Source organism: Pelophylax lessonae (assembly GCF_965119305.1).
Source record: "Pelophylax lessonae genome assembly, chromosome: 2".
NCBI classification, from domain to species: domain Eukaryota; kingdom Metazoa; phylum Chordata; class Amphibia; order Anura; family Ranidae; genus Pelophylax; species Pelophylax lessonae.
In genome coordinates, this window is record NC_138769.1 from 603,183,864 (window position 1) to 603,196,059 (window position 12,196).

A 12,196-nucleotide genomic window follows, 5' to 3' on the forward strand; every position below is an offset into this window, starting at 1 on the left:
GACCAGATGACCCAGGCCCTGGTGTTCCTGTGTGATGCGTCCCTGGATCTGCCTCCCCTAGTGGCCAGAGTCTTGGATGTGGGGATTGCCCTGCGGCGCATGGTTTGGGTTAAGAGCTGGTCGGCTGACCAAGCTTCCAAGAAAGACTGACCGATCTCCCTTTTCTGGTGTTTGGCGACTCACTGGATGAGTTGATCAAGGGTCTGACTGGCGGGAAGAGTACTCTTCTCCCTCACTCCTCCAAAGAGAGTTTCTGGAGTGGGGGGATGTCTGCGCTTCTTTCAGGAACCCTGGACATCCTTCGTTCTAGACAAATGGGTTCGCAAACTGATATGTTCCAGGTACAAAATCGAATTTTGGTCCCGGCCGTGGGACATGTTTTTTCAGTCAAATCGTCCCCTGTCCCTGGAGCGTTTGAAAGATCTTCGGGGAGCTGTGCAGAACCTCCTGGCTCAAGGCGTGATCGTCGCTCTGAAGGTTTCTATTCAAACCTGTTCAGTGCCCAGAAAATAGGGCAAGGTGCGTCCAATCCTGGATCTCAAGGCCCTGAACTGCTTTGTGCGGGTGCAGAAGTTTCGAATGGAGTCCATTCGGTCGGTGGTGGCATCCTTGAATCGGGGATTTTCTGGCCTCCATCGATATTAAAGATGCGTATCTCCACGTCCCCATGTTCGAGGGACATCAGCGATTCCTCCGCTTTGTGGTAACAGAGGAGCATTTTCAATTTGTGTGGTCTCGCCTCCGCTCCCAGAGTTTTTAAGGTCCTGGCCCCTGTGCTGGCCTTGTTACGTCAGCGAGGAATCTCAATTTTGGGATATCTGGACGATCTGTTGCGAGCAGACTCTCATTCGGATCTGTTGATCAACATCTCTTTTACAGCTCAGACCCTTCAAGAATTCGGATGGACGATCAATTTTCAGAAATCTGCTCTGACGCCATCCGAACAGGGCACTTATCTGGGGCTGACTTTCGACTCTGCTCTGGCGAGGGTCTTTCTCTTCTTGGAAAAGCTTCAGAAGTTGCAAAGGGTGATCAGGTTTCTGATGGAAACCGATCACTCCTGCTTGCATGAGGGCCCTGGGCCCGATGGTATCAACCTTTGAAGCAGTCCGGTTTGCTCAGTTGCACTTGAGACCTCTGCAGAAAGAGATTCTGGCAAAATGCAAGAGGGATCCTTGGTCATTGGACCAGAGGATTCTTTTGAGCGATCTCACATGGTCGGCTCTATCCTGGTGGATCCGGTCACCTGTTCTGTCAGGGTAAGTCCTTCCTGCCGCTGTTCTGGACGGTGGTCACCACGGACACCAGCCTGTCAGGCTGGGGTGGAGTGCTGGGGAAGCTCTGTGCCCAGGGGACTTGGGCAACAGAGTCCTCCTTGCCGATCAATGTTCTGGAGCTGAGGGCGATCAAGCTTTGCCTGCTCCACTGGATGAGTCGGCTACGCGGCTCTCCGGTTCGGATGCAGTCGGACAATGCCACGGCTTACATCAATCATCAAGGGGTCATCAAGAGTGTCCTGGCGGCCAAGGAGGTGGCCGAGATCCTGGTTTGGGTGGAAGCCAATGTTCCGGCTCTTTCCGCATTCCACATTCTGGATGTGGAGAATTGGCAAGCGGATTACCTGAGTCGTCAGCTGTTGGATCAAGCATGCAAGATTCCTCTTAGGGTGTGGGATTATGTGGGTAAACTGAACATCTAAATAAGTGCAAATTTAAGTAAAAAATGAATTTTTGTAAAATCTTACCGTAAAATTCCTTTCTCTGAGTCCTCTGACAGTTGCCGCCCACTCATTCAGTCTTCACCAATGGGTATTGACCTCTTATCCATAGGAGCAAGCTAGGCATAAGACTTGTTAAAAACAAAGCAAGTTACATAGACACACCTGTCGGGGGCTGTCCCACTGGTCCAATACCCCCCTGCTATCAGCCATCCCAACTCAGTTTGGTAGCAAGCAGTTAAAGTCCAAAGAACCCAAATAGAGGGACGGGGGCGGCGACTGTTGGAGGACTCAGGAATTTTACAAAAATTCAGTTTTCTCTTACGTCCTCTGACAGTCGCCGCCCACTCATTCAGTTTTCACCAATGGGATGTCCCAAAGCAGTGTAGACATGAGGGGTGGGAAACGTAACCGTCATAAAGGCAACGCAGCACCCAAGTCAGAGAAAGGAACCTTACTCAAACAGAAAGGTAAATCCTCTGGGTAACAAGAAAGCTCAACTAGGGCAACAACCCAGGAAAGCAAATAAACAAGGGGGGAAAAAACAACCCCAACAGCCAGGGACCCGCAAAACCAGGGTCCACTTAAGGCATTGCCGCACAGAGAACTTTGCGGCCAAAGGAGGCATCAGCTGATGCCAGAACATCAAGTTTGTAAAATTTGGAAAGGGTGTGCACTGACGACCAAGTCGCAGCCTTGCACACCTGGGCCACCGAAGCCTGATGCCAGAAGGCCCGCTCTGGTAGAGTGCGCCTTGACAGGGAAGGGCGGAGCCCGGTCCCTAATCGAATAGGCCTGTACAATTGTGTGTCTGATCCATTTTGAAATGGTTGCCGCAGACGCAGCCATACCCTTCCGAGGTCCCTCAGGAAGGACAAAAAGAGAATCTGACTTCTTAAAGGATTCAGTGGACGACAGGTAGACCCTGATCGCCCGGACGACATCTAAGGAATGTAAAGCAAACTCCTTAGGATGCTTAGGGTTCGCACAGAGTGAAGGCAAAACAATGTCCTCATTAAGGTGAAAATCAGAAACCACCTTAGGAAGGAAGGACTGGTTAGGTCACAAGACCACCTTGTCCCTATGTACCACCAGGTAAGGGGAGCTGCAGGACAAGGCCGCCAATTCCGACACTCTGCGCGCAGAGGTGATCGCCACTAGAAAGGCAGCTTTTTGCGACAGCAGACGTAACTAAATCTCCCTGATGTTTTCAAAGTTAGGACGCTGCAAAACGGACAGAACCATGTTCAAGTCCCAAGGAGGTTAGGGCGCCCTCCGAGGAGGGGCCAGATGACGCACACCTTGAACAAAGGTGCGAATCAAAGATTTTGACGCCAAGGGACGTTGGAAAAGGACAGCCAGTGCAGATATCTGGCCCTTAATCGTGGTCAGCACCAGGCGCTGGTCCACACCAGTTTGCAGGAAGGCCAACACCCTCGCCACTGAGATGGAGCGAGGGGAGACGCCCCTGGATTCACACCCGGCAAAATAAGCCTTCCAGGTACGGTAATAGATCTTACCGGACTAGGCCTTCCTAGCCTTGAGCAGAGTAGGGATGACCTCTGATGAGAGACCCCTGTCTCTCAGGACCTGGCTTTCAACAGCCATGCCGTTAAAGCCAGCGACTGTAAAGCAGGATGGAATATCTGTCCCTGAGATAGTAGATCGTCTCGTACCGGTAGCCGCCATGGAGGCTCGACGGCCAGTTGAATGATGTCCGCGTACCAGGACCGGCACGGCCAGTCCGGGGCCACCAGAATCACCAACTTCGGTTACGAGACCAACCTGCGAAGGAACCTGGACAACAACTGAATCGGAGGAAAGGCATATATCAGACGATACTGGTGCCAAGGCACCACCAGCGCATTCGAGGCGTCCGCCAGGGGATCGCGCGTTCTTGCCACGAACCTTCCCACCTTGTTGTTTAGCTGGGACGCAAACAGATCCACATCTGGGGATCCCCATTTCGCATACAGCATTTGAAACACCTCCGGGGGCAAGGACCATTCCCCCTGGTCCAGGGTCTGGCGGCTCAGATAGTCGGCCTGCCAATTCTGCACACCCGGAATGTGAACTGCTGAAATCGCCGGGACATGTGTCTCGGCCCAAGACAAAATGCTGGTCACTTCCTGGGCCGCCCGGGCACTCCTGGTGCCCCCTTGGTGATTGATGTACGCCACCGCAGTGGCATTGTCTGTCTGCACCTGAACAGGGCGGCCCCGAAGACGATCGGACCAATGGCGCAGGCAAAGCCTGAAATTTGGGCTCAAGGAGGCCACCACCGAGCGGAGCGATTCCATGCAGAATTTTTGAACGCGCACGAAGCGGTTCAGAGCTTTCAAGTCCAGAATTGGACGCACCTTGCCCTCCTTTCTGGGCACAGTGAACAGATTCGAGTAGAACCCCCGGAATCTGTCCCGATGTGGCACCAGGACAATCACCCCCTGGGCGAGAAGATCCTGAACCGCCCGATGAAGATCTTGCAACCGATCTGGGGTCAAATGAAGATTTGAGGGAAAGAATCTGGTCGCGAAAGGAATTCGATCTTGTATCCCGATCAAATGATTTCCTGAACCCACCTGTCCGGAATCCGGAGCAGCCAAGGTTCTAGAAAACTGCACAGACGTCCCCCCCCTGGAATGGGTGAGGGCGACCCATCAGGCAGTGGCGGACTGGGCCGCCGCTCCAGCCTGGGCGGTCTTCAGGTTGCCCGCCCAGGGCTTCCTGTGGCCCTTGAAGGGTTTTCATTGAAGGGTTTTGGTTCGGTTTAAAGGAAGGGCCCCGCTTGCTGCGGAAGAATCTACCCTTAGGATTCTGGGGTAGCAGAGTGCTCTTGCCCCCAGTGACTCCTTTAACCAATTCGTCCAGGGATTCCCCAAAAAGACAAATCCCCGCATAAGGTATGTCAGACACCGTTTTTTCTGGAAGTCTGGTCTCCCCTTACCTGGACTGACCAATGTGATCCAGCATGATATAGTGACGGAACCAGGGGTTTGCGTAAATTTAAAGCCATATAGAATCCCAGAGGCCAGGCGAGAGGCAGTCGCAAAGGAAATAAAAAATATGTTAGAGTTGGATGTAATAGAAGAGTCCCACAGTGAGTGGTCGAGCCCCATAGTATTGGTCCCAAAACCTGATGGCACTATCAGGTTTTGTTACGATTTTAGGAAACTCAATAGTGTATCCAAGTTCGATGCATACCCGATGCCTCGGGTCGACTAACTCGTGGACAGGTTGGGACAGGCCCGCTACATAACAACCCTAGATCTAACGAAAGGCTATTGGCAAATACCCCTAACTGAATCAGCCAAAGAGAAGACTGCCTTTTCCACTCCTGAGGGCTTGTTTCAGTACAAGCGGATGCCTTTCGGTCTGCATGGGGCCCCTGCATCCTTCCAGAGAATGATGGACAAAACTTTGAGACCACATCGCTCATACGCAGCTGCTTATTTGGACGATGTGGTCATCCATAGCCTAGATTGGGACTCGCATCTGCCCCGAATACAAGCAGTGGTAGATTCCCTTAGGGAAGCAGGTCTCACGACCAACCCAAAAAAGTGTGCCATAGGCCTGGAGGAGGCCAAATACCTTGGGTATGTTATTGGTCGGGGACTGGTCAAGCCTCAGACCAATAAGATTGAGGCAATTCAAAAGTGGCCCCAACCGGTAAACAAAAAACAAGTTCGGGCCTTCCTAGGCATTACGGGGTATTACCGGCGGTTTATACCTAACTTTGCCACCATTGCCGCCCCTCTGACTGACCTAACGAAGGGTAGAGGGTCGGCCATGGTCAAATGGAATCCTGAAGCGGAGGAGGCGTTTCAGAGGTTAAAGCAGGCCCTTTGTGTACTGCTGGTGCTGGTGACTCCGGACTTCACAAAGGAGTTTGTGGTACAGACTGACGCCTCCGAGGTGGGCCTAAGTGCTGTATTATCCCAGAACAGAGGTGGTGAGAAGCACCCTGTTGTATACCTGAGCCGAAAGCTAAACAAGCATGAAAAAAACTATGCTATTGTCGAGAAGGAATGTCTTGCTGTTAAGTGGGCTTTGGACTCCCTGAAGTATTACTTGTTGGGGAGGTCGTTTAAGTTGGTCACTGACCATGCTCCCCTAAAGTGGATGTGTGACAACAGGGAGAAAAATGGCCGCGTGACAAGATGGTTCCTGGCTCTACAGCCGTTCAAATTTACAGTAGAGCATAGGCCGGGCACGCTCCAAAACAATGCGGATGCCCTCTCCCGCATGCACTGTATGATTGGGTCGATTGCTCAATCGCCGCCGCTTGAGCAGAGGGGGAGGATATGTGACGGTATGCGAGGTGAGATAGTATATAATCGCTATATTTCACCTCGCATACGTTCTGTGGTGAGAGACTAAACCGGAATCCGGCCCGGGTTTTTCCAGCCTCTGTGACAGGCTAGGTTCCGGTCCAGAGATTGTAAGTTACCTGAGTCCATGCTCAGGTGGACTTTAAATTAACAGGAAAAGAGCACAGAAAGGCTCTGGCCTGAGACTCAGAAGGGGATCTGAGAGAGGAGCTCTTTTTGGACTTTAAAAGGTTTGCTTTGCAATATGTTTTTTCGGTGATGGGGACCAGCCCCACACTGTATAGTGAGGAAAATTCCTTTATAGTTTAGCGCCGGACGGCAAGGATTTATTTTACTGTTTTGTTGTCTGTTTCATATTGGCAAACCTCTGCTAAATAAAGCTGGCAACCCACCAGACTTTTAAGAAACTACCTGCATGCTGACTTTATTTTGCTGGAAAAGGTGATCCCTGTGAGCGAATCTCCCACACCTTGTAGTTGGCATTGAAGTTATATTCAATTACGGACATATATATGCTTTTTTAATTGTGGTTAGTTCACCAACTAGGGCATGATAAATATTTAGGCTGGTCTACTTAGTTTTTTTTCCTGCCGTCACTTTTCTATGTTTCATTTTATTCTCCTAGCTCTATGTTCTGGAATCTTCTTCCAGCAGTCAAACTCCCAGCTTGTGAAATCCTGAAAAGACTAGAAACAACCATCGCAGTTCCCTTGAATACAGAAGGAGCTAAAAACTAAATTTGCCTTGCATCCTACGCTAGGAGGGGGCTACATCTACAAGTTATGTGTGCATGTATTTTTAAACCATAGAAATGAATCCAAAACCAACACTTTTTTAAATGTAAAGACCTCCTTTAGAGTGCATTTGCACTTTTGCAGCCAAATACGTTTGTTAGATGTTCTCAGTCACATAGCATGACTTAAGCAATATTTTAAAATTGCTGAATACCTTTTTAGTTGCTTTTTTGATAGCACTGAAAAACCCTATTCCGCGCCCTTTGTTTATAAGGGGCCTGGGCAGCCGTGCTTGACATTATTGCAGCTTTACTGTGCTGCTAGACTTATTATCAGTTATAAACTGGATTTGAACACCGTCGTTCCTAACAAAGTGATAACGATTTAGAAACATACCGTGTTAGTTCAGCTTTCTGTTTTTTGTGAAAAAAGTAATTTTTTAGAAATATTTCAGGTATGGAAATTTTTACATGATTACTTTGGCCAATCTGGACCAATGTAACTATGTGTAGCACCCTCCTAGATAGGTAATTCTGGCTCACTTTATCCAGTGGAGCTGCATTTTGTGCTTAGGTGAATTCATGTTTGGCTCACTGTGTGTGTGTGCCTGTGTGTTCTGGCTTGTTTTGTGTTTCAATGGCTGCAGCATTGACTGCTTCCCCCTGGTTGGTCCAAAAATGTTCTGAAAGTTAGTAGGCAGGAGGAGTCTAATCAGCAGCTGAATTTTAATGCAGTCCGTCCAATCCCTGGGGAGAAGTGCACAGATGGTAAATGGGAGTCTGTATAAATACTCAGACTGAAAGCAGCCTGGTCTTTTTCCCTGAGGAGGAGATCATAGCCCAGGGGGCTATTAGCTCCCTAGGCTATTCTGGCATGTTCCTGCAGGTTGTCGAGGACTCAGTTGGGCTACCTGGAGGCCTACATTGCTGAGAGTTGCTGAAGTTGACTAAGGGGCTGTTGTCTGAGGACCCAGTCTGGAACCACAGGGTGACGTGTCTGAAGGATTTTGTAAGGAGGACACCAATTTTCAAAGTACATTAGAGAGTACAGACTGGTGAGAGATATTCTAGACACTGTGTGCTATTGCCATTCCTCTTGTGCTACAGTAAGTGTGTTTACAGGGGACTATGTGTCCGGAAGAGCTCATTCTATTTAGTTCTTAGTGAAAGGACTTCTCTTTAACTGTGCAGAGAGGAAAAAAAAATCACCTCAAGTTGCTACTAGGAAGCTCAGTCCATCCTTTACGTGTACAAGGACTTGGCTCATAGTTTTACAAGATAAAGTTCAGTGTCCTCAAATCTTTCCTATGGGTTACTCGTGTATCCTACCATTACCTACTACCTATCCAGGTTCTGTAATAAAGCATCAGAAAAAGCATCCCCCTAGACTGGTTAATGAGCCTGAAGAGTGACTGGAACTGTGTGCTTGGTTGCGAGGAAACTACTGGAAAAAGGATCTGGGCAATTTACTTAGTGACTCCTACGCAGGTAACGCTACATATGCATATACCATACTTGTGGAATCCCTCTAGAAACTTGAAATCATGGTAGTTGACACTGCACTGCTGCACCGTACATTACATACTACTGACCCCTGCACCCTGCATTTACCATGCATGTTATATGTCACTAAACTTTCATCCAACCATTAAAAAATATTTGTTTTTTTACAAAGGCTACGATATGAAAAAAATAGCATTGAAATAAACATCAGCGGGTTTAACCAAGCACTTTTTAGCTCAAATTCTTCACCATCCTTGTTACTGGGGGTGCGCTTAGTGTATGTCTCTGCTACTAACTGTTCCTTGTTTGAATGGACTGTCCCCAATTTGGAACCAAATCCCTCTGTTTCTCTTTTCTCTTCAGTTGTTCCTCTCTTTGTTTTGATTTTTAGACCACTACCAAGTAAATGCACTATTTAACTTTATTAAGTGTTATACTACCTTTCCTCCAACCACTATATTATTGCACAAAAAGACAGGTATACCATTCAAAGTGAGTAATTCACCACGGGTTTCCCTGCAAAGTCCCCAGGTGCTTATCCAGCTCGTTGCACTTCACTGAACTAGTCGGGGAAGAAAATGAATCCCCACGCAGGGCTGCAGCAACATGTTTTGCTTAATAAACACCAGCAGGGGTCACCTCTATTTTATTGTATTTGATATTTTGAAAATCCAGTATAAATGAAAAGTAAAGGTGAACAAAAAAAAAGAAAAAACACCTGTGGGTTTAATTAGTCATTTTTCATATTAGTGCTTCATTATCAGCATAAGTGGAGGCATGGAAGGGCTAAAGAATGCCTCATTACAGTCTCAAAAATGTAGGAGGTATGCTAAGGAGAGTGCATCTAAAGTGAACATCCCATACATTTAATTTTCTTTAAAAAATAAATTCAGAAAGTATTGTTCATTTATTTTAAATAACTTACGGTTCATCACAGAGGTCTTCTCTAGTCGTATCTTTCTTTACCTTTTCCTGTTTGTTCAAAACGATATCTAATTCTGCTGCTTTGTTACTGTCTGATTGATACAACTTTTCAGATACTGCCTTTATCTCCTCATTAGTGATATCAACATCTAGAACAACAGGACAAAAGCTCAAAGGGCTGGTTTCTGGTTTGACACAAGTGGTCTCATATGAGACTTTGCAATATATATACACAACAAGGATTGCCATGCATGGAAAATAGAATTAAGTGATGCAAAACAGAATTCTAGCCAAATGTTTTAAAAGAGTAGGAAGCTTTTAGAAATACTGGTAAGTTTATATTGCTATTGGAATTTAGGGAGATTTTTCTCCTAAGCCAGGCCGTATTAACCACGGCAACAAGAAGTTAAGGGAATCTCTAAGCAGTCAGCAATAAATACAGGTGCATCTCAAAAAATTTGAGTATCATCAAAAAGTTAATTTATTTCAGTAATTCAATTAAAAAAAAGTGAAACTCACACATTATATAGATTCATTGCACACAGAGTGATATGTTTCAAGCATTTCTTTCTTTTAATTTTGATAATTGTGGCTTACAGCTAGTGAAAACTCAAAATTCAGTATCTCAGAAAATTAGAATATTGTGAAAATGTTCAATATTGTCATGATATATATGACAATGAGAATAGCCAGAATGTGGTACCCGACTTAGAAGTCAGGAGAGAGGATTTATGTACCGAGCAATTACGAGATGTCACCCTCCTTAGAGCCAGAGAAAACGCTAAGATGGTGGATGGGGAACCAGTAGATCCTCACTGGGGGGTGTCTTTTCCCTACATTGCCATTAAAAACAATTTACTGTATCAGGTGGTAAAACGTGGAGAGGTTGAGGTTGAACAGCTGCTGGTTCCCAAACCCTTCCTCAGGTTGGCCCTAGACCTGGCCCATGGTCATGTAATGGGGGGACATCTCGGTATCAAAAAGACCAGGGAGAGAATCACCCAGAGATTTTTCTGGCCCGGGTTGCATGCAGATGTCAGGGGGTACTGTGAATCATGCCCTGAGTGCCAAATGTCGGCACCATCGCCCCATTTTCTCAGTCCCCTGGTCCCTCTACCAATCATCGAGGTTCCTTTTGAGAGGATCGGCATGGACCTGGTGGGGCCGGTAGTGAAGTCTGCCCAGGGTCACCAGCATATTCTGGTAATCCTAGACTATGCGAAACGCTATCCTGAGGCCATACCCTTGCGTAACACTTCCGCTAAGGCTATCGCCAAGGAGTTAGTCCAGGTGTTTAGTCGAGTGGGAATCCCAAAAGAGATCTTAACCGATCAGGGCACTAGCTTCCAGTTCCTCCGGCTCCCCAGCCATGACAGGGAAAGGAAGAGGATCTCCAGCTCCCTCGATTCCCCCAACAGGGTTTCCTTCACTTTGGCAAAAAGGGTCTGGTGAGAGTTCCTGTGCTTCCGGAGCAGGGGGAGCTCTCTCCACCAGCCTCCCCTTGTTCTCCCACAACCTCCAAAAATGGGGGAAATCCCTCCCCACTAAAGCTTCATGAAGTAGCGAAGGCACCACCCCCACTGAATGGGTCACACTGCCCCAAGGGGTATCAACCTCAACCACTGCTGTCTGGTAGTCCCGAGTGTCCCCATGGATGCAAATGACCCCGATAGTACTGGGGTGTAGTTTTGTGGGATTTACACAATCACTTCTGACTAGCATCACTACACTTCCAGAGTCTAGCAGGGCTGTGAGCGGCTTTCCATCCACTGCAATAACACACATTTGTTTTTCAATGCGACTCTGACATGATGCAGTATATCTGACATGATGCAGTATATGCGACCTGTGCAAACCAAGATATGCGTCTTTTCCTATAAGCAAAATCGCATTGCATAGGTTCATCATTTATAGGACAGTTTGCAGCAATATGCCCAAATGCATGGCAGCGGAAACACTGTATGTGCTCTACCCCCAGTCCTCTTAGCGGTCCCAAAGACCTTCCTGGCTTCTTTGGCCAGTCTCCAGGCCTAGGACCAACAGTCTCATTAGCTGTAACAGTCTTATCTAGTTTCCCCATGCACTTGAACCCTGGAACAGTCTTACCAGAACCTCTGGGCGATCTTGCACCCCTAGACACACTGAAGTGGGGCGTAGACGGGTTCACCAAGTCCTCAGTAGCACTGTACCTCTCCACTAGGTCCACCAATTGGGCTGCAGTTTTGGGGTCCCCCTGTCCGACCCACTTCCTCAGAGCAGCAGGGAGCGCACGCAGGTACTGGTCCATTACCACACGCTCCACGATCTGGGGGCCCGTCGAGGTCTCTGGTTGCAACCACTTTTTGGTGAGATGGACCAGGTCAAACATTTGAGAACGGGGCGGTTTGCTGCTGGAATAGGTCCACTGATGCACGCGTTGGGCCCGGACTGCCATGGTGACACCCAAGCGTGCGAGTATCTCCATTTTCAGAGTCTCATAGTCCTGGGCCTTATCTGGGTCCAGGTCAAATACGCTTTTTGCGGTTCTCCTGTCAGAAATGGGGCCAACAGACCCGCCCACTGTTCGTTTGGCCAACCTTCACGGACAGCGACTCTCTCAAAAGTCGCCAGGTATGCTTCCACATCATCGGCCGGTGTCATCTTTTGCAGGTGGTACGAGGCACGTACCAATTTTGGTTCAGCTGGCACAGGAGATGCAAATGCTTTTTTCAACTCCAGCAGAGCCTCTGCAAACTGCCGGTTCATCTCCTGCTGGGCTGCCTGTTGTGCTGCAGCAACCTCCTGTTGTGCTCTAGCGGCCTCTGCGATTTGGCGGTTCATCTCCTGCTGGGCTGCGTGTTCTGCTGCAGCGGCCTCCTGTTGTGCTGCCCGCATCCTCCACCACGTGTGGGAGATTAGCTCACAGGGATCACCTTTTCCAGCAAAATAAGGTCCGCATGCAGGTAGTTTCTTAAAAGTCTGGTGGGTTGCCAGCTTTATTCAGCAGAGGTT

The 12,196-nt window shown here is 48.2% G+C and overlaps 1 pseudogene across 1 annotated transcript; it reads right to left on the bottom strand.

The window, feature by feature from the left end:
* Positions 1-9,202: 9,202 nt before the first annotated feature.
* On the bottom strand, positions 9,203-11,968 carry LOC309548206 (annotated as a pseudogene). The gene is made up of 2 exons: positions 11,033-11,968; positions 9,203-9,354 (listed from the first exon to the last, which is right to left on the bottom strand). The product of its transcript is annotated as an uncharacterized misc_RNA (transcript).
* Between the last annotated feature and the right edge of the window lie 228 nt (positions 11,969-12,196).